Below are 19,470 nucleotides of genomic sequence, written 5' to 3'. Positions count from 1 at the left end.
GTGCAAGGATTTGCAACCACATCTCTAGCATCACCAACTGTGCAAGCTCCAGCCCCTTGCAAAAGTCTGCTGGGCTATCTGCTCCAGTCAGGCACTTTGCAAAGGCTGAATAACACTTGTGTATATACCCTATGACATGAAACATTTGAATCTTCCCTTAGCGCTGAGACACGTGTTTGACATGCTTTAGTAAGGAAAGAAATGGGCAAGGAAGGCTGGATGGCTATTACATGTTTTGATGGGGAAAGACCTTCCTGAACTCATGAAGATTACATATCAAAATCCACAAAATTATCAGCTGCATTAGCAGCACTTCATGTAGACCAAGTTTCCCGTCTTTCCTTAGCCGTTACAAGGATAAAGTCTTTCTGCCCTTTCTCTTTTCTAGTCAGAGGCTGGGAGTTGACCGGAAGAAACGAGGCTTGCATCCGGAGTGCACTGCAGCATCCTCCTGCTCCTGCTGCTGTGGGGGGCAGCCCCTCGGCAGTGACACACGAAAACAAGAGGCTCGACCAGTGGTGGTCTGAAGTTTTCCAGCAGCCTTAGATGATGTCCCATACTCTTTGCTTTTTGGCAGATTGATTTCATGGATGAGGAGACTGTGCCAAACATTTTACTCATTATTTTTTCCTCCTTTGCAGGACGGATACTAAGGGGCCTCTATGTCAATCTGGAGGCCAAAAAAATAAAAATAAAAATAAAAATAAAAATAAAAATAAAAATAAAAATAAAAATAAAAATAAAATTGGATATAGTAGACATCTGTGAAACTGTGAGGGTTTTGGAGAATGTAAGAAGGGAATAACTGCTCATATTCTCCTCCTGTGCAGAGCACTAAAATAGCAACTGGCAACATTTAAACAGGCAAAGGAAGGTGGATCTTCACACATCACTTCCTTGAGCTGTGGAACACCATTTGGCAGGATGTAGATGATTTAATTTTATATGTGTTCAAAAGTAATCAGGCAAAGTCATGGCAGAAAAATCCATTGAGGATACTCAAACACAAAGATACCAACTATGGCTCAGGAATCACTAGAGGCTGGAAAGCAATCTGAAAATGATTTGTCTGTGGTTGCCTTACTCTTATCCTGTTCCTTGGGACCTCATTTTGAGTCAATGTGAGCCAGGATCCTGGGTTGGCTTGCCTATAATCATGATCCAGTGTATCCATCCCCAGGCTCCTCTCTCCTTACATTAAAATCTGGCATTTCACTGAATGTTTGCTTTTAGCAGATTAGGCTGTGGAAATCATCTTGCCTGTTCTACTGCAAATAACATCTCGGCTGCTAAAATACTATTTGCAGGTAGGACTCTCCTTAACGCCTTGTAGAAAATCACAGTGTCAACATCTGCTTTACTTCTGACAGGAATTAGACAAAGGCTCTGATGTGTCCAACATATATTAAGGTTCAGCATTCAACAGTTTACATAACATGTTTATTTGCTACATGCTACACAGGCAGTGCTTGAGATAAGATACAAACCCTACCATTGTTTTTCAGATCACCACAGAAATGCCCTTTGACCAACCAACTCAAAGATTTGGTTAAATATTTGTATCCGAACTCATCAGACCCAAAATACAACTCAGATGACTTAGGACCAAGCCAATGAAACAGCTTCTGTTCAGCAGTCGTTTGCAATATGTAGCAAATTTCCATGCTCTTGTTTAGTCTCCAAAAGGGCAAGGAAGTCGAGGTTGTACCAGCCTTTGTGTGACCTGTGCTGTGACTCCAACAGTAAATCACTGTGTTGCTCCTGTTGCTCATCATCTTTGAATAAAGCCAAGAGGCTTAGCTCTAGATTATGGTCAGCATTAAATAAGAACAGCCCTTTCGCTGATCCAGACAGAAAAAAATATCAGGAAATAAGACAGTAAGTCCCAGTGTTATACCTGGTAAAGAAGGCTAATGAATTGCAGGGAAGGGCTGAGCTTAGTAGAGTTTCTGCATCATGGGGAGAGTGCCCGCCATGCCTTTCCAAAGGCCAAACAGGGAATCTGCAGTAGAAAAAGGACCTGAACACAGATCTGCTGAAACCTACTCAAGGCCCTCACCAGGGCATTCAGCAGTTTTAAGAAGTTGCTTATCACCATCACAAAATATAAGAGAAATAGGTCACCAATAGTTCACATGCTCTGAAAACAGTGCATATCATAAGAAAAATGATGACAGACAAATTCACTGACTGACAATTTAAAATCCAAGAAAACTTCAGCAATCATTAAGTAACAAAACGTTTGGCTATACTTGCAGATATCGAGTAACTACAATCATAAATAAAACAGATGAAATATCATTCATTTAAAACACAAAGAAGAAAAGTTAACTGACACTAACACCAAGTGATATAATGTACGCCTTCACTATGCTTTTCAGTCCTGCCAGAGACAGAAGCACAGAGTGGTTTGGGAAGTCAAAGGACGAAATCAAAGAAAAGGAACAGCCCTAAAAATGGTGCCACCACAGTGGCACAGCCAGTGCTGGACCATTTTAGCAGGAGGACAGTTCTTCTTCACTTTGCTGACACTGTCTTCCCATCAATTGTTTAGAAAGTCAGGATATTGCAATTTCTTCAATATCACACATATTCACAACATCACACAAGCCTATAGTGTGATACAACACAGATGTCTGTAGGGGAACACACTACCAGTTATACTTCTCATCAGTCTAATCTTCTGGACAAGTTCTCCCAGATGGGTTTACTTATTTTCTTACTGTCTGGGAATCTTCAGTTTTTGCATGGAGAATATTGCAGAAACCAGTCACATTTTAGTACTGTGTTTACAGACATGCATATCTGTCACATTTCCCAACTTTAAATAGTAACCAAGGAAATGTAGAATAACTTGAGAAAGAAGTACTGTGTCAGGAAATGGAAGGAAACGAGGGAGGTGTACTTAATATTCTTCCTGTCAATGAGCAGTGTAGAGGGCCCAGGACAGGGCGGAGGGCACAGCCTACAAGGGACCTTTCACTGTAGAAGTGAGTGCCAAACCGGTGAGCAAGCAGTGGGACCACAGTGTACAAGGACAGAGGCAGGTGAGACAGGGAGCACTAGTGGCTGCCTTGGCCGAAGACCCAGAGTCGTTTCCTATGTGAGGGGTTACGCCAGCTGCATGGTGACAGAGGGAAATGGAGAATTTGGGAGTTTCTGGGACATTTTTTCTGCTCATCGTGGTGGGAGCCTGTTATGAAATGATCTGGCAAGGAATGATCTGACACAGCCTGACAGTCCTTGACCTGCATCCCATCAGGAACAAGAACTTGCATGAACTCACTGGGGTAGGAGATGACAGACAGTGCTTTACTGGCAGGACACAAGCAGCAGTGGCTTGGAAGATAAGATACCAGATGAACTTATGAATGAGCCAAAACTAGCGTTCACTCGATTAAGGCAAACATCTGTGTGCTTCATGCTGAAGTGAGATTTTTTTATGCTAACTTTTGTATTTCAGTTTCATTTAATGTTTGACAGTGATTGGCCTGTTCTATTCTGTGGTAGCTTTCCTCATTTGGATGTTGATTCTCTTGCTCCATCCCACAGCCAAAGCATGCAACAAGCTCTTCCAGTCCTCCCCCACTATGTTTCATGCAAGGCACCACTGGGTGAGCAATCATAGAATCACAGAATCATAGAATAGCTGGGGTTGGAAGGAACCTTAAAGATCTAACTCCAACCCCCCTGCCACAGGCAGGGATGCCACCCACTAGATCAGGTTGGCCAAGGCCCCATCCAGCCTGGCCTTGAACACCACCAAGGATGGGGCATCCACAGCTTCTCTTGGCAACCTGTTCCAGAGCCTCACTACCTTTACAGTGAAGGATTTCCTCCTAATGTCTTGTCTAAATCTATCCTCTTTTAATTTGAGACCATTTCCCTTTGTCCTATCATTATTTACTCGAGTAAAGAGTCCTTCTCCACCTTTTTTATAAGACCCCTTTAAGTATCGAAAGGCCACAACGAGGTCTCCCCAGAGCCTTCTCTTCTCCAGGCTGAACATCAGCCTTTTTTCATAGGAGAGGTGCTCCAGCCCTCTGATCATCTTTGTAGCCCTCCGCTGGACTCGCTCTAACAGCCCCACATCCTTCTTGTGCTGGGGGTCCCAAGCCTGGACACAATACTCCAAGTGCGGCCTCACAAGGCCAGAGCAGAGGGGCACAATCACCTCCCTCGACCTGCTGGCCACTCCTCTGGTGATACAGCCCAGGATGCAGTTGTCTTTCTGGGCTGTGAGCACGCACTGCTGACTCGTGTTGAGCCTTTCCTCCACCAGAACCCCCAAGTCCTTCTCCTCAGGGCTGCAAGTCCCAGAAAAAGACTCTTCTGCAGCTGTCATTCCTGCCTGCTTTAAGTGTGAAGGGTGGCTCAGCTCCATCTCCTAGCCAGCATCATTTACCATACATATCACGTCCTCTGGAAATGATGGTGCCTAATGCATTCTCTGTCAAACACGACAGATCTCCCCTATCCTTTGGCTTAAGCTCATTTGGAATAGTGGAAGAGGAGGACATCAACTATTATTTATTTTCCCCACTGGAGAGGTATGAAAAATATGACATTTCAACAAAAAATTGTCAATAACAATAACAAAATCTGGTTATGTACTGGTGCTTTCTTCCAATGTGACTTTCAGATCAAGTCATTAACTGAAGTAAGTCTCCTTGTAGTGCTAAGGCAAAAGACACACAGTGATCCATATGTGGTACAGTACAGTATATGCTGTTTGCATGAAATGACAAAACGAAGTATGAACAAGAAACAAATCAGACATATTGCACAGCCTCTCTGCTATTTCATAAGGACTTGGCAAAAAGGATATTTGATTTGTCAGTGCACTTATGTTGGTTAAATATTTCCTGATGAACTCAGTTACCCTAAGAATTGGCTGAAAAGATCTAACATCAGACTTTCTAAATAGCTCTTATTGAAAAGCAACCTGAACTTCCATGCCCTCTTTCAATCTACCTTTCAATCTACCCTAACATCTTGCGTTTTACCTTTCAGTGTAAGGTGCATTGACTCCTCAGACTAAAAGCTATTAAGGAAGGACTCTTACCAATATTTAACTCAGGTGTACTTGAGGGCACCTAAAAATTAGGTGAAGCTGAAGGCCTGCCTAACAGTACTTCACACTTTATAACGGATATAAAATAAAATAAAATAAAATAAAATAAAATAAGAGCGTCACCACCTTCATTTTACATAATAAGGTGTTTTTTCCAAGTCTGAATCGAGTTTTCCCAACTTGGGAATCGCAAGTGAGATGAACTACACCCTTGCAATGATTATTTATGGTCACTCCACTGATGACCACAAAGCCATAAACATATTTGAATGGAGACGTTTTTGATTCTAAAGGTAGAGTTCAAAACCAAATAGGCACCAAGTGACCATGTCACTTTGAGGTTAAACTTTTTTTCTCACTTCATTTTACTGTCTGTCAGCAGAATGCTGCTGCTGGGAGTAAGCCCTAAAGTAGTGCTAGTCATACACCCACAGCCAATGGCACAAATCGGAAAAAAAAATCTTTAAGGAAGCCTGCGCAAGAATTTTTTTCCAATATTGTCTGTTAGTTGTGTGGAAGAGTTTGGAGTGAGGTCAGCAGGCTGCTGTCCTTCTTCTATTTCTACCTGCACAAAGAAAGGCCATCCTTGCAGAGCATCAACGTGAGACCAACCAGTCATGTTAAAAATATTTGCTTCCCGCAACCTTCTTTTTGTTCCCTAAAAAATCCAAACATATTTTTTACTTTCTAAGCAAACCAAAACAATAAATAAGAAGCCTCAGTGACAGGTAACATTGCATAAGGACAATACAACATTTTTCCCCTCTTAAAAGAGAATAAATAACCCCAATGACCTGCAGACCTGTAGTCATGCAGATGCAGCAAGGTAGCCTCCAGCACGACAGGATAATTTCTTAGACTCTGCACTGCACTGGTTATGACCCTAGAGATTTGTTTACTCTGCGTGAGAAGGTCCTGTTTCATTGTGCCATCGTAGAGTGACCCAACCGTCCCAGCCTGAGCAAGAGGTCTGTGTGGAGGCAGCACACCAGGCTTGCTCCTCACGGAACAGGGATAACTGGAGTGGAAGGGTTTCTCATTCTCCTAACTACTCAGAGGTACAAGTCACCAGTAACTATCACTTTGAGAGCTAGGTTGACATAAAATTTGTGAGCAGGCTATTTGCTTAGGAGTCCCTAACAGAGGGGGAGATGAGTTAGAGCTGATCTGGGACATTCCTCCTCTTTTGTTCTAGGCTGGCAGGCCTAGTCCAAGTCCAAAGAATGCTACTCGGATTTAAATCCTCTTGATACAGAAAGTGAACCCTTCAGATTGTTGCTCACCCAGAAAAGGTTTCTGCTGGTGAGGACGAGGTGCTGCAAACACTGCTTTCTCAGGTGCTCTGCTGAGCCTTTCCTCCCAGCTCTCTGGCAGAACACATTATTCACCCCACTCACAGCATCAGGCTGTGCAACCTATCCAGTCACATGCAATGAGGTTACATCAATGGAGAAGGGTCATACGGGCTATATCTGACATACACAAGCCTGCAACACTACAATATATGTACCATGTTCATCAGTGTTACAGAAATCAAGTCAAATCTGTGTAATGTTCACTTAGCACTGGTGGTAGACATCGTATACTCCTTGCCAGAGACATCACAACAAGAGATTGATCATCTTGTGCCCACTGAAGCTGAATGCCTACACAGATATTGCAACACTTAACATCTAGAAATTCTTCTTTCTCTCCCACATGCTGCTCCTAAGACAAGTAGGCCAGACAGAAACTGATCTTTCAGGCCAGACAACAGAGCACATGTTGCAAGCAGACAGAATTGTTCTCAATGCATATACAAAGGTGTCATGGTTTTGGTTGGCACAGAATTAATTTTCTTTGTAGAGGCTCATACGATGCCGCCTTTTGGATTTTTGATGAAAAAAGTGGTGATAGCACACAAATGTTTTAGTTGTTGCAGAGCTGTGTTCGCACAGAGCCAAGGGCTTTTCAGCTTCTCATGCTGCCCTGCCACTGAGGAGGCTGGGGGTGCACTAGGAGCTGGGAGGGGACGGAACCAGGACAGCTGGCCCAAATGTCATGCTCAGCAATAAAAGCTGGGGTAGAGAAGGACATTTGGAGTGATGGCGTTTGTCTTCCCAAGAAACTGTTACGTGTGATGAGCCCTGCTTTCCTGGAAGTGGCTGGACACCTGCCTGCCGATGGGAAGCAGTGAATGGATTCCTTGTTTTGCTTTGCTTGTATGCACAGCTTTTGCTTTACCTGGTTGGTGTCTTTATCTCAACCCATAAATTCATGCAGTTTTACCTTTCCAATTCTCTTCCCCATCCCAGCTGGGGAGAGCGAGCAAGTGATTGGGTGGTGCTGAGCTGCCTGCTGGGGTTAAACCACAACAGGCTCATGCATTCCCAGCTGCTGTCAGACAGCCTTTGGCACAGATGGAGCATTAGCCTGATCCAGGCTTGTCCGCTGGCTCTTCTTACACTCCTCTGCACACATTTGCTGCTTCGTGTTGCTGTACAATGTGGGCTGTGTTTAATTCACCTAATGACAGAGCTGAGAGGGAGCGGGGACAGAAGTGTAACTCTTCAGCAGGCAGCAATTTATTTTTTTGTTTTCTTGTTTTCATGCATATCCACCAACAATCTTTGGAAAACAAACGAACCTTGTTTGCTACCACAGTTGTGTTTCAGTAAACGAAAAACACCCAGTTTTATTCCCCAAGGACATGTACTCATACATTATCATTAAAACTGTGATGTGGTTTTTGTTTGTTTGTTTTTGTCTGTTTGTCTATTTTTAAATGTAATTAAAGTCGAGCAGAAGAAAAGTCCGTTTAGTACAGTCACAGAGGTAGTTTGTGGAACTGGCTGGATTTCTTCCTGCCTCTGATGCATTCTCCTTGCCAGGAGAAATAGTTTGGAAATAGCATCATTTTTAAATGGCCGTTTGAAAGGCTGGTAGGATTTACTATGGAAAAGAGAGAGAGAGAGAGAGACGGAGAGAGAGAGAGAGAAGGACCCTCTATGATAACTGATATGGTGTTATTCTGAGAAAAGAACAAGTGCTGCTGCTTGGCTAGGTCGTTAATTTTTGAGCAGAACAGAAGGATGCAGGAGGGAGGATGTCCCATTTCTTTTCCATCTCATCAGTGACTGTGGAAGGGGTCCAGGCTGCTCCCAGTGTTTTGAGATCCCAGAGCCCTCTGCGGGCTGGTACTGGTCACGCTGGCATTTTCTGGTGCTACGAACCAGGGATTTGCAGAGGTCCAATGTCTTGCTTTTCACACCTTCATTTTTTTTTTTTTTTTTTTTTTTTTTATAGTGACAGATAATGCCAGTATCACCATACCACCCAGTCTCCTTGGCAGTGGCTGTGCTCCTCTCTATTCCTCTTTTTGCCTCAAACACATTAACCATGCCATCCCCATTTGTCTTGTCTGGAGAAACAAATAGCTTTCCCTTCTAGCGGCTGGACCTGGGGAAATAGAAGGGTCCAGCAGGTTGCCAGTGGCCTGCAGAAGACCAGGGCCAGACTCTGCAGCTACACCATAAATACAGCTGCAGGAGCCCTCCTCTGAGGTGCCACTCATGAAGTGAACAATTGTGGCCCTCCATGTCAGCACCAGCAGACACTGCTGCAAGCCTGGCAGCCTCCAAGTTCCTCTGGTGAGAGGAGAGAAAAAGCGGCACCCACATCCTGTCGCTGGGGTGTGACTTGGCTAACCACTGGCCCTGTCCCTCCAGAAGCCTGAAAGGAACATCTCTGCTGGACCCATGGCTAGCTCGCAGCGTCGGTCAGGAGCATTCAGCATCAGCGCATACCCTCCACTAGCACAGAGCACTGCAGGATTTCCTCTCATTTTGGAAAGCCACGGGGTGCTCTGGCAGCAGCATGTGCCTTGGTGCTGTTCCAGTGGCAGCGAGCAGCTGTGCTGATGTGGGTGTCACACACAGCATGCGGTGACACGGAGCCATGCTAGCCTCACTGCAGCAGCCTTATAGTCTTCTAGTTCAGGGCTTTTTTCTTAAGATCAGTGATGTTCTGCTGTAGGCAAGTCCCTACATCTGCTTTCCATACCCTGCACTCAGATTTTGGGAGGTACTTTCCATGAAAAGCACAGACAGAGACAAGCAAAAATCTTTATTGCTGTCCCTTAGGTTAAAGACTGCCTCAGGAAGGCAACCCTGTGGGACAGTGTTTCATGACCATGCCTTAAAAAATACATGCTGAAATTTACCATACTTTAGCATTTAAAACTTTTAATGAGAGCACTTATGGTGTACCTACACGGACACAAGATCTCTTTCCTATTAAGTTGAATGTCAGAAATCCCCATGAGGCTGCTTAGGCTGGGTTTGCCCAACAGAGGGGAGCAATTTCCCTCTTTTGCAGTGACTTGGTGAGCTTGCAAGTGACGCAGACAGGTACCTGTTTTTCTGTTGCTTTACACTATTTGTACATAAGATAATGAGAACAAATATGAACTTCCAAGGAAGCAGAAGGCAAGTTTCTATGCCCAGGGGAATTTGCTAAAGGTAAATGCAGCAAATGGAGCAGTTCCAGAACAACTTCTTCAGCAGGAAAGTGCTATTATATCGTTGGTATCTGAACAACTCTCCTTCTGCTCCTCCTCCTCCCACTGGGAATTTGGAACAAGTTTTGGGCAGATAACTTGAGAATTCTTTATCCAAGTGTGTTTTTTTTTTTTTTCCCAAAATTTATGAGTAGGCAGAGTGTGCTGCAGATGTGCAGGTAGGACAGCACAGGTCTCTCACCATTCTGGGCCCACTTTACCAAGACCTATGTGGAGATCTCCACAAGCCACGCTCCCTGCATGCTGCTCTCCTGCTATAGTGCTGAATCCTCATGAGACAGCACAGCAGTGCCTGAGGGACCAGAAATGCCAGCCAAAATATAAGGGCATTTGTGTAAAATTGTCTCCCCTTTTTTCTTTGCCTCCTCCTCCTGCATAAGTTAAGTTTTTAGCAACACAACTGTTCCGACAAAAACATCAGCACTGGACTTTAAGGCTGTGAGACTTCCCTGGGGAAAGAGCAACCCCTGTGGATATTACTAACCACCCACTATTGGAACTAAACATCCAGTCATAAGACTGTGCAAAAAATAGAAGTGCAATTGAATATTATTACTTGATTGTTTTCCTTTTTGATCGCCTCTAGTATGGCAGAAAATGCAGGTCTCCTGGCGGGGTTGTGAATCCAGCAGGACTTCATGCACGCAATCAGTCTAGCAAACATTGGAAAGCTTAAATCACCAGGGATATTTCCTAACTCTATGAATTTTAGAACCTGTTTTCATTTATGTAGACAACAACAACAACAACAACAAAAAAGCCACATCAGCTTTTTGAGAACTGGTGCCTGGATGCAGAATTTGGCCCCACCAGAAACATGTTAGTAACAAAAAAGACTAGCTTGCACTGCATTGCATAATAATTGCATAAGAAAGAGTAATTTTTATGTGTTAATTGAAGTTAGTAGGAATAAATAGTTCCTTGAAAAGAGGCTTTGCATAGTTGCTATGTAAATCCTTTAGCAATACGCGCGAGTTTACACTGTAGCCTTTTATTACTGAGGGCAATAATCCATTTCTTATCTCTGCAGAGGGAATTATCTCCAAAAATGTTGCAGGAGTTGCACTGAGATCTGTGCCCAGCCATTGCACCAGGTCAACAGGTTGAAAAGTCACTGTGGTGGAAGAAGTGGCAAGGGTGCTGACAAACTGATGGACAGACAGCTATGGCACAATCAGATAGACCTGCTACCCTCAGGCCTGGGCTAAACATATCAGCAGGGAAGGAGAGAGGTTCCCATGAAGCCTGAATACAGTTTACACATGGGAAAATGTAGATGAAGAGAAGAACAGATTATAGGTAAAATGCACATTCTTGTCTAAGAAGGGAATTCCATGACCAGCATTACAGGTGCTACACTGAGAATACGGTGGAATACTTCTCAAATATTGACTGGATTATGGAGAAAATAATAACCCACTGATAAATGGCAACATCCACACTTGGAGTGGGGGAAGTTTTTTTGTTTTTTTTTTCACACAGGAAAGAGAAAAAATGAAAAATGGGTGTTCCCATTCCTAGCAATGCCCAGGTTACAAAGAAGCTGATACTGCCTAGCATCGTGGCTTGAACATGTGCGGGTTGGTCAACTGTGCTGTTAGATCTTCCCATATCATAATCCCCACATTAAAGTTGTCTGATACTGAGGAATAGAGCCTATCATTTCTCACTTCTGGGGCAGCCCTACTGAAGAAATGAACAGGTTATTCATCCAATATATTTCTGTATATTATAGAGCTGAGGGCAAGGCAAAGCAAAGTGGTCCATGGGTTTTGCTGTGGATCCAGAGACTTGAGTTCACACTTTGCATTAGTGGCTATGGCTAATTGACTAAGAGAAGAGGAATGGGTGACAAAGGTGTATCATGAGACACATACCTAAGATACTGAAGAAAAATGTGGGCAAAAGGCACAACAGCATTTTTATCTGTAGCTATAGCTATAGCTATATATTTTTTATATTGCCATAATGTCCAAGTTTTCTGCTGGTCAGCAAGCTACAAGACAGTATCTCTGAAGAAAGAAAAAACTACATTCTTCTGTTTGGACAGGTAAAATGTAGAATACAGAAAACACATCTTTAAAAGAAAACACTCAGCATTTTCCCCATTTTCCATAGGAGCAATTAGACAGACATGGATATTGTAAAACAAGTTAGTGCTAAAGTTGTGGATGAATGAGATAGAGTTTGTGGCGGGAAAATGGGTAGAAAAGAGAGGGGAAGTAAAACATAAAAATGCACCTACCATTTGGCTGAATCTTTAACTTCGAGCACAAGCTTGCTCATGTAAGGCTTAAACAGGTTGTCTTCTGTCCCTGGATGAGGCTGCTCTTCCCCAGTGACCAACTTTTGCCACCACCTTTCAAAAGAGAACAGAAAGGGTGGGGATAGGGCGGGATTTAAATCCATGGCATTTATCCACTCTTTAGGAAAAACAGCATTACAACAGTGCAGGACTTTCTAGACAGTTTTTCTACATTCAGTTAACAGCAACAAGCCCCAGCGCTTCTCAGTACAAGGACGAGTAGTGATGGATTGACCTGGCCTTGATATTCGTCCAAATTAACCTTTCAGAAGTTAAGATAGTCAATACAAGCTTTTTATTCAGCTTACCTCACAGGACAGAGCTGAGCATCTCCAGAAAACAATTAGACACTTCTGTCTTGGAAGCCTACCTTGGCTTATGGTGAATCTCTGCCTGGGATGGCATTCCTCATTGCATTACCATCTGATTAAGAAAAACAACTAAACATTTGCAAATTTCTCTGTTCTAGCACAGCTAAAAATGTATCATTCAACATGTGACAACCCATCTATGACTATAGTTATAGTGCTGTGCTCCTTAATGTCCCTCATGTATTTTCCTGCCCATTTGCTGAGGGCTCACTTTGAACAGAGATCTACCTGGGTGGAAGTGGATTGCAGCTGCAGGCAACAGTGGGCCAAGTGGAGGCAGGAAAAGAAGCTAGGTAATAGTCTGAAACAAGACTGCATGAGTAGAAAGCACAAATACCTCCAGGCAACCGTGACCAGAGTTAAAGTAGATGCAACTGCACTGCAGATTGCAGTGTATGACCTTCCTAGAATGAAGACAGGCCATGGCAGAAGCAACCTGCTCCAGGCAAGTGAGAAGTTTTCATCATCCATGCTAAGATGTGCAACAGTTTCTATCAGGGACCTTGGATTGCCATGGAGAGGCTCAGAGATCTGCAAAAAAAGAGACATGAGAAAATTAGGAAGTGTTGTCAAAGAGCAAATGCTTGTTAGCAAGTTATCACAAAGCAGAACTCTGCCTCCATATGTGTCCCACCCACCAGCTTTCCACCCTCCAGGAATGAATAACAAGACACTGTATTTGGCCCCAGATCTCATTCCTCTATCAACCTAGAGGAACTACCTGGGATCCCACATCAAGACACAACAAACCCAGATGCCAGGTAATAAGTCAAGGAAAATCTCTGTACAGAGAAAGGACTCTTTGCTCCATCCCACTGGTATAAATATGCAGAATTTCTCTTAAAGTCAGAAGAATCACTCCAGATTAACATGGGACTGAATAAGAGAAGAATTATCCAGTAATGTCTTCATCATCTGCCCAAAGACCTCTCCATGATACAAACACAGATTTTCAGCATTGGCCTGGTGGACACCTGGGAAAGGACACTCTATGATCTAGTTCTCAGGTAATTATGAACATCTGTTAATTAGAGAGAAACAAGTCCATTGATGACAGGCTGAAAATCATTATGCTGTGGAGTTACACCTCCACTTTCCTTGCTTACAGGAAAAATAAAAAGCACACATATTCAGTAGCTCCCTGTTACCACTGTGAATACTCCTTTCTGAAGCTTGCATCTCTGCTTTCAGAGAGAAGGAAAATGACCTTTTTCTGCCTGCGTTTGGTAATAGGAGAGCACTCCTACAGTCCCAGAGCTTGGGATAGACCTGAAGGCCCTGTTCTGATCTGTGCACCTCATGGCCACATCACTGCTGCTGTGGGACAGCTTTTACCATTACCCGTGGGATCTCGTTGTGCTAACTCACTCCAGAAATGAGTGGTCTGATGCTTCTGCTGTGTCTGAGAAAGGAAGAAAGCCTTTTGTGTGATTGCACCTGAAGGACAATTTCAACAAATGTTAGCAACATATTTTAAGATTTCAGGCAATAAGGAGTGAACGTGTTTCACTGAGATAAAATAAATGTTGCACCTACCCAAAGAATGGGAATGCTGTCTACACAAAATTACTCCGTGTTTTTATACTGATAACCATGGAATAAGAGATGATAATGATCTGGTAATCAGCCATGGAAAGCCACGTCTGCATGTTTATAACTGGAAAAATCACTGTACCAGGGGAATGTCAGACAAGTCTAGGCAAATACATGACCTTCTGGACACGCTGAACCTGAGCCCAGGGCTGATTCCAAGGGAAATCGGACCAGCAGAGATCACTAGGGACCACCCGATGCCTTTCTGAGAGTCATGAGAGGACTCTTGACTTGCTGGGAGTCAAGAGAGGAGGAGACCTTTGTGCTGTCAGCAGTAAAACTCTATCAGAGAGGAAAATCCCATATAGCTGCTTACACATGCTCTCTTAGGAATACTGTAGCGGGATGCCAGAGCATTCTCTTTACCAAGTGGTGAAGATCTACAGTGTTGGCAAAAGACATGAAATGCTTCCCCAGCGACTGCCCCACTACCCCCACACTAGGCCACCCACCACACCCTCCCATCCTGAGCAATGATCTATCTCTAACAAGAATTTGAGAGGTCACTGCCACTGGGACTCGCATTTTTTGAATCTATCATCAGACTCTATCTGCTCTCATCATTTTTCTGTGTAGGAAGTTTCTTTTTCCTGATGTTCTCCCAGAGCACAATGGGCTATCTACACACAGTCACAAAGGTACCTCCAAACCAAACAACTTTCCACCAGAAATGAGCTGTTTCGGGAATGCAGTAGAATAGCAGTGACAACCAATGGCAGAACCACAGCATTAAAGGTGTAAGATTCGTCAGTTTTCACATCGTACTGTCAGATATTTCTCTCTGGTTTTCTTCATTGACTCACCAGTCCAACCCCCCCCAAACCAGAACCTTGATGCAGCTGAATCACATCTGTCCTCTCCACATCATCTCCCCTCCAGGTCTGCATGCACAGCCACCCCCCCACCAGTGCTCTATGCACAGGAAATCAGTCCATGGCCATTGCTCATTTGGTGACTACTGCTGAGTTTACTCCCCAAACCAAGTTAGATAATGAAAATAAGAAATGTGTCCTTTATCTGAATATCAAACTGATGGCCAGAAAGTCAAGATCAGTTCTACACAGTGGTGGCTTGCATATCCTACATTCCATTGGCTATTTAGAAATATAAAGAGTAATTTCATATTATTGGAAATATATTTCATATTATTGGAAAGAAAACACTTTATCTTCTCAAGATACACAAATGTCACTGGAGCAGTAAGATTTCTTGGAATTCTTTAGACAAGACATTTTAGGTCAACTAAAGACCTAAATGCAACCCTCAGGTTGCATTAGAGGCCTTTTACTTTTAAGCACAGTTTTTCCCCTCCCTCTGTGAAAAAAGATCTAGATTAATCAGTTAGAAGTTTTCGTTTGTTTGTTTGTTTTTTAAACTGCTATAGGTGTGTGTTGGTAAGACTATCAAGCATTATCACCAAGTGCAGACAATGTGATCTTGTTCTGTCTGTATTTCTAGCTGATGCAACCTGAGCTATGTCCATCTTAGAAACCATTTATGAGCATGTCTAAAAAAGTTAGGATGCATTGGTCTTTGAAGACTGGTATACATGTAACAGGGACAATCTTCATGGTTTTCTGCATGGCCTGTATGATGGTATCTCCACCAACGAAATTCCTGCAACTATGGTAACAGCAGTAATCATAATTTTCCAGGACTTCAACAATCTTCTTGTTAATAAAGCTGTCAACATCCATCTGCTCCTTGTTCCATGGTGCAGGTGTAGATGGGTTTTAGAGGTTGTAGCAATACAACTTATGAAAAATGAGGTGACCTGAAATGCTACAAGATCACCAATCATACAGCTCATTCCACTCAGCTGGGAATATTGGTTCCACGTGGGCACATCCTTCCAAGAAATCCAGTTAACTTTACAGTCCAATGACTGTTTCTTCACTAGGAAGAAGAGCATTAGTTTTGCTTACTGGAGATGCGCTTGGGCAATGTATAAACAGGTATTAGAGTCTGAGTGGAAGCATCTACTTTGTATGAAAGGAAAAGATGCCTATTAGATTAGTTTATGATTGCAGTCTCTGAATAAGTTTTTTGGGTTCTTGCATTTCTCTTCAGGATTGTCTGAAGTTTTGGCTTAGCAAAAAAGGTTGAGTATGGAGCAAGATCTGATTCTGATGAAGCAGGTCATTGTCTTTTCTTCCCATTTTATTCAATATGATAGCCTGAAAGTGAGCTAAAGATTTGTGAGAGGAAAACTACTTCCCCTTGGTGCTTTAAGTTGAGGCTCTGAAGAACTAATCTTAAAGGTACAATAAGTGAAGTAAAAATAGCCAGTACCTTCACTAATCATTGACCCAAGAGATGTTGATGTAATTACTAGAAAATCTGAGCAGTGACACTGCAGTTCAGAACAGCCCTGAGTGAAGCTAAGGTTCTGCACAACTCCAGCATTGGAAGAAAACAGAAATGTATTTCAGGGTGAGGTTTTACTTTAAGTTCCTCTTGCATTTGGTTCTTGTTGAAAATTGGACTTACCACATTTGTAAAGTAATGGTAAAATTTACATATTGTGCCATCAAGACTCTTAGACTTGAGTAACACGGGTTTGCTCTGAAGTTCCCTACTGATGATTTCTTCTGAGAGACTGATCAAGTGTTTCCCTTTCCCTGCCTTCTCAAATCTACCCCCACAGACCTGGGACAATATTGACCTTTTAATAGTGGGTTTGAGGGATGTTTCCAGTCAAGAAAACAATGCTCGGAGCCAGCAGACCAGCTGCAGGTTGCAACCTAGGTGGACTGGTTTTGGAGACCCTTACACTACAATTTTTTTTCTCCACACTGCTGACAGGTTTCTGTATCACTGTTGATATTCATTCTTCTCAGGGTGTTAGCATGGGTTCTCTTTGCATCTATGGGAATTTACCACAAGTCCTTAAATGTAGAATTTACCAAATTTCATCTCCCACTAGTTCTTAGTGGGTCCTGAATGCTTAATGTCCTTCGGCAGATGAAACAATCCTTCTCTGCCAGTAGATGAAGAAAAAGTTCTGCCCAGGAGCCAACACTACACAAATAATTGCTACTAGTTCCCACCACAGAATTTGTGAAAAGCAAGTGGACATAAACCATGGGTAGCCTCCAAAAAGGACACATTTTGTAGTCCAGTTTTTGAATACAAGCAATGTGTTGTATCCTTGTACTCCATACAAATCTCCTGTCCCTGAACAACAATATGCATCCAGATATCCCTGACTTTTGGAGAGTATCCTGTCAGACACAGGCTCTGGTCCTAACCACCACATACACCCCCGGCCTAAGCAGCCTGCCAGTCCTCATGCAAATGCTCTGACTTGGCAATGTAAAAAGGCCAGGTAGAGGTCTTTTTCTGCCAGAGTCAAATTAAGAACATTATATATGAGATGGCTGTTTCTACAGTTGTGTGTGTTTGTTTAGGCATATTTGAAAGATAACCGTGGTATGTGACCATGGATACCCACATGACTTCTGAGAATAAAGACTTCAAACCCAAACCTTGGTGGTTTCCTGTGTCTTTTCTCAGTGAGCCCAGCCTGGAATGAAAAGTTATTAATAACGGTGAAGACCGTGACAGCATCAAGAAGACCCCATGAGTTCCAGAGTGTCTCTTACCATAGTGGAGCTCATTCCTCACCTTCTCCTAGATAACCTGATTTCATTATTGGCCTGGAAACACAGGTAACTTGAGGGATCACTAATTACTCTTTCACATGGCTTTCTGTTTCTCAATGTTGTCATGAGTCAAGTAAGCAAAAAGGAAAGAAATCTACAGTCACAAGGCCTGGTCTTTATGGAAAGGAAAATAAACTGCAGAAGCAAAACCTGTAAAACAGATCTAGCAGCAGTCTGAGTAGGTGAATACACTGATAACCCATCTGCAGCTAAGTGGTTTAAAAGGAAAGAAAAGCAGAGCTGGTACCAACAAATACCTATCTGCTTACAGTGGGATCGCTGGCTGAACTTGCCAACTAGTCTTACTGAGTAATGTTCTTCCCAAGCACATTTGTCTTGCAGTTCCTAAACACCAAAGAGTACAAGCAGCCTGGATTCAGGGAGGTGAGCCGAACAGTGCAGTTCAACCTGCAGGTAGCATGTCAGGAAGGAAGGAGGGAAAAAGTCAGCAAAGCCAGAGACAAATTCATCTATTCTGTAAAATCACCGAGGAGTTCAGTGATTAGGACAGCTGTATATATTTCACTGCCTCCACAAGAAATAAAGGTATATTATTTACCACAAGCCCCATCAGAATGTCTGCTCCTTCGCATTCTTATATCTCGAATGTGGATTTTATAGACTGAATGAAACTTCCTCCCTGGTTCTTCCCATTGCCAATTCCTTTTCTTTTCCTCCTCTCTGCACAAAGCCAAATCCCTTTTGTCAGGAGCTGCCTCGGAAAACAGTGGAAAATGCTGGTGTCTGATAGCAAATCCACCTGAGATTTAGCTCCTGGGAAGTGTGGTAAAGTGTTCGGGGCATATGTCTGATTTGGGGCATGGCTTTGTTCTTAGTTTATTTTTATTTATTATTTTTTCACCCAGACTTGACTTCAGTCCAGCTAAGTACTGGAAAAGGTGGAGATATGAACTTTGCACTCACTTATCAAGAAACTCGGTATCTTGTTTCTTCCTGCAATAGATAAGCGAAACATGGCAGGTCCACTTGCCATCTCGTGGAGCTACCTTAGTTTTGACGGAGGTCTTCCAAGAACTGGACAGTTTATTAACAAGTCAATTTTATTGACTTCTCATATTTTTCTTGGCTTTCTGAGGTGATAATTCAGTTATTCAATTACAGAGTTGGCCTAATCACCAAGTAGTGGATTTTAAACACCACTGAACTGAAGTTAAAAGGTTGCTGCATGTATGTTTTAGTTGTGCTCACCAGATAAGCTGAATTTGGAACTGGAAAACCTACCAGAGCACAGACGTTAAAACTAGGATATCAAATTCCAACTCAACTCTTACAGCAAATTATGTGGACAACAGCTTACCTACTATTTCTCCCACTGCACTGAAGGCATTCAAGCACTGTTCACCACTTGCATATGTTCAACTAGGAAATCTAATGTTAGAGAAAAAACAAAACAGAAACAAAAACAACAAAAAAATAACCCACCACAGAAAATTGCTGTGTTGATTGTGTAGCAAAACTGACAGCCTTTCTAGTGCAGGATGCAACCCCTGAGGTGAAAACTAGAGGAGAGCTCCACAGGAGGCACTGAATACCGAAGAATGGATACATTTTTATCCTACTGAACCTAAGGCTGTAGCTAGGTATACTAGTATAGACATTCAGTGCTCTGTTGACATTAAAAAGACTTAATCCAACTTGACTTTTGCTGCTCTCACTGACTGTGATGTAAGCATAAGCTTTATGAAACCTACTACAACTACCCTCAGACCCACGCAGTGTTTAGGAACTTTAGCTACTTACACATTTCTCTGTCACCTGAAATGTTAAACTATTACTATTTTCGCCTTGTCTGAGTCAGAGATCTTTCTTTGTTTTATATGAAGAAGAAAAAGATGACAGTCTCAAAGTTCTGGTTTCTGGACATTAATGCCAGATAACCTGAA

Source organism: Cygnus atratus, chromosome 7 (assembly GCF_013377495.2).
Source record: "Cygnus atratus isolate AKBS03 ecotype Queensland, Australia chromosome 7, CAtr_DNAZoo_HiC_assembly, whole genome shotgun sequence".
Taxonomy (NCBI): domain Eukaryota; kingdom Metazoa; phylum Chordata; class Aves; order Anseriformes; family Anatidae; genus Cygnus; species Cygnus atratus.
Note: the sequence above shows the minus strand (reverse complement) of the source record.